A 4,193-nucleotide genomic window follows, 5' to 3' on the forward strand; every position below is an offset into this window, starting at 1 on the left:
GTTCAATCTTTCCCAGCATCAGGGGCTTTTCAAATGAGTCAGCTCTTCACATCAGGTGGCCAAAGTATTGGAGTTTCAGCTTCAGCATCAGTCCTTCCAATGAACACTCAGGACTGATCTCCTTTAGGATGGACTGGTTGGATCTCCTTGCAGTCCAAGGGACTCTCAAGAGTCTTCTCCAACACCACAGTTCAAAAGCATCAGTTCCTCAGTGCTCAGCTTTCTTTTTAGTCCAACTCTCATATCCACACATGACTACTGAAAACAGCATTACCTTATTGCCTTTGAGGATTGAAAGTGGGTAGGAAGAACTTTTTGTGTTTTATACTCTTATTATCTGCATTTATTTTCAGTTTGGATATAATTACTTGTAGTAAAAGATTTAACAAAACTTCTAAAAGGCATCCCTTAAAAAAAAACAAGTAACACAACTTAAAGTCAAACTTAGGGCTCTTGAGCACTGGTTCTTGCCCTTACACAGCGTAAGTCATCGCTTCATTCCTTGTGACGAGTATCTAAATGAGCTCCTGTGCCAGCTGCCCAGGGAAGCGTCGCTGCCTCTCCTTGTTCTAACAGGGAGGTTTCAGGGCTTCCTAAACCACCCCCTGGCCCCCATATCTGTCAGCTCTCCCTGGCCGTGTGCCCTTGACTCTCCTTGCTGTCTCCTCCTTCTGTGTCCCACCCGGTCTCCCTTCTCACGTGTCTTCCTCGTCAATAGAGGACACATGTTGCTCGCCCACCCAGCGTCTCCTCCAGACCCTCCTTTGGGGAGCTTCCCACCTCCCCTCCTTTGCACCTCCACACCTGAGATGACAGCCGGTCCCCCCCTTGCAGGTGAGCTGATGTGGACGAGCCGGGGGCAGGGTGTCTGGCGGGCACACATGCCACAAGCAGCCCCGCCCTCCCCAGCAGCCCTGCCACGTGCTTCTGGGACCAGGTTCTGGAAGTCCAGCCTCCAGGCTGGGTCTCTGACTCTCCAGGGAACTCTGGAAGCTCCATCCTTCGCCTTGTCCATCCCGCTCACACTCACACTCGCCAGACTGACTAAATCAGCAACTCTTAATGGGTGCATTCTCCCTTTTTGTGTCTTTTTTCCTGGGTTCAGGACAAGGGGAGGGGGTGCCCAAGAATGGATGCCCAGAGGGGCCAGCGTGGAGGCGCAGAAGATGGTGTTGTGTGTCGGGTCTCCACACCGTACATTGTTTCAGTCCCACCGTTAGGCAGAAATGCTTCCTTTGATCCAAAATGATAGAGTCTCTTCTCTGGGTGTGCTCCTCTAAAAAGCTGGGTTTTTGTTGTTGTTTTGTTTTGTTTTGTTTTTTCACTAAGAGGCATACGCTTTCCTTACTGGAATACATCTCTTTTGAATTCAAGGATGATCGCATCCTGCCTGAGATGATGGACCTGTTGAGTTGGAATCAGAGATTCTAGCTCAGAGGTGAGAGGACCTGAGAAGGCCCACAGACCTCGTGCCGCTTAATGGTCTAACCCACCACGCCCTCCCTGGTCCACCCTTTCCTTCCCTCCCAAGTCGCTCCTCGTGGGGACTTCCCTGCTTCTGTGCTTCTCCTGCTCCTAACACCCAGCTCCAAACAAGAACGAGGTTTTCTCCTTGCCATCTCTGCAACAAGTGTGCCATTTAAAGGACTTAACTGGTAGAAACACACAGCTGTGTTCGAAAAACAGTGAATTAAGTAAGTAAATTTCAGCTTAGTGTGCTTGACATTTGTCCAGGTTATGACTGTCCTTCACACAGAAAATGGAGAAAATCTATTTTCTCAAATTCACTTCCCTCCCTTTATGATTTTGGAGGTCACCTTGGCCCTCACCTTCTGACTAATGTCCCTGATTCGATTGGTGAGGAATTCATCTCAGGCACCAACCACTCCTCTGGGGCGCTCGGACGAGCTCCACCAGGGCTTATTGCCTTGGGCATCGCTGACATCTGGTTCTGGATAGCTGTTTTGTCGGTGGTGCCCTGGGTCTTCGTTGATGAGAGCGCAGGCTTTCTCTAGACGCAGCAAGCGGGGGCGACTTTCTAGTAGAGGTGTGCAAGCTTCTCATCAGGTGGCTTCTCTTTGGCAGAGCACCAGGCTCTGGGGCTCACAGGCTTCAGAAGATCTGGTGCAAGGACTTAGTTGCCCCCGTAGCATGTAGGATCTTCCCTGACCAGGGATTGAACCCATGTAGCTCAGTTGGTAAAGAATCTGCCTGAAACGCAGGAGACCTGGGTTCAATTCCTGGCTTCGATTCCTGGGTCGGGAAGATCCCCTGGAGAAAGAAATGGCAATATGCTCCAGTATTCTTGCCTGGAAAAGCCCATGGACAGAGGAGCCTGGCGGGCTACAGTCCATGGAGTCGAAAGAGTTGGACACGACTTAGCGACTAAACCATCACCACCACCACCCCTGCATTGGCAGGCAACTCTTAACCACTGGACCACCAGGGCAGTCCCTGGATAATTCTTCACTGTGATGTTGTACATATTGAAAGATGTTTGGCAGCATCCTTGACCTTAGCTCGGGCTTCCTCAGTGGCTCAAATGGTAAAGAATCTGCCTCCCATATGGGAGACCCAGGTTTGACCCCTGGGTCAGGAAGATCTCCTGGAGAAGGAAATGGCAACACACTCCTGTATTCTTGCCTGGAGAATCCCATGGACAGAGGACTCTAACGAGCTATAGTGCATGGGGTGGCAAAGAGTCGGACACTACTGAGTGACTGGAACTTGACCCTAGCTCACAAAGTACCCATGCACCTTCCCCCAGTTACCTTCCAACATCACTAAATTTGTTCTGGGAGGCAGGTCACCACTCCCAGCCCCCTACCCCCAGTGGGAGACTGGGAATCACTGCTCTAGACCAATGAGCACCAATCCTTTGTGCTTCTGTAGCCATGGTGGGTTTTTCCAGTCAACTGCAGATCTTTCCAAGGTCTCCAGTATCACTCCCTGCTGTATCCACCACCTTCGACTTGACTAATGCAGGAGTGGATACCTGAGTCAACCCTGGTGGCCACCAAGAGAATCTATCTGCCTCGATTGCCTGCTTCCGGGGGCAGCCGAGTCACTAGTATTTCTGTTTCTATTGATGATGCCATTGACTGAAACTCAGAAGATAAAGGGAATTTTCCAGCATGATAATGTTCAAGAAGAGAGTTAGAAATGGCACAACTCCTGGGGCTGGCAGAAAGGGGAAAGGTGGAAGGTAGGGGGTGGGGAAGAGGTGGAGACCTCCTTTCTCCCAGAAGCCGGGAGGAATATCATTCTTTCCAAAAGAGCAGTTTTAGGACCTGCCCATTGGCTCTGTCAATAGCTTTCCTCTCGCCCTTTGCCCTTCGGAGCTGCTGATGGTGGAAAGCCCAGCTCTGGGGCGCTGCATCCGCTCAGCCCTTCCCTGCTGGTTTCCACGTGCCCTGAGCTCAGGGGCCACCTGAGTGAGTGAGTGCCATCAGCACCTCACTGGTGTGTCTCTCTCTCATTTGGGGTCACAAGGACTCTGCTCTTGTTGTTCAGTGGCTCAGTAGTGCCGACTCTTTGCAACCCATGGACTGCAGCACGTTAGGCTTCCCTGTCCTTCACTCTCTCCCAGAGCTTGCTCAAACTCATGTCCATTGAGTTGGTGATACCATCTTAACCATTTCACCCTCTGTCACCCCCTTCTTCTCCCGTCCTCCATACCTGGGCTCTGGTCCTCCATTTTCCACCCTGCTTAGAAAAGGTCATGGCACGCAAAGAAGGTGTTTGAGGCATATAAGTCACTGTGCCACCAGCCCGGCTTGGCCACCTGGAGACAGTCACCCTAGCCAGGCTGCCACCACCATCTGCGGCGGGGCGGGGACTGGCCAAGAACAACCAAAAATCTCTCTCCATCTCCGTCATCACCCCCACCCCATCCGCACACATCTCAGCAGCAGTCCGTGCTCCCCAGTCTGCTCTGCCAAGCCCCTGAGAGAGCACAGGTGACCCCCAAGGCTGTCCAGGAGCTGGGACTCCCCCTGGGGCACCAAGGGCAGAGCACCCCTCCCCCGAGTTGGGGGCCCAGCTCCCCACCCCTTGCCCTAGCTTCAACCCAAAGGAGAAAAGTAAACAAATCCACATTTGAACTCTCCTGCTTCCTCCGCTCCCCTTTCCTGCCTCCCACCCTCTGCCTGTCTCACTGTCCTCCCCTCCCCCTCCCCCGCGCTGCCCCCTGG

Source organism: Bison bison, unplaced genomic scaffold, assembly GCF_000754665.1.
Source record: "Bison bison bison isolate TAMUID 2011002044 unplaced genomic scaffold, Bison_UMD1.0 scf7180017864037, whole genome shotgun sequence".
Taxonomy (NCBI): domain Eukaryota; kingdom Metazoa; phylum Chordata; class Mammalia; order Artiodactyla; family Bovidae; genus Bison; species Bison bison.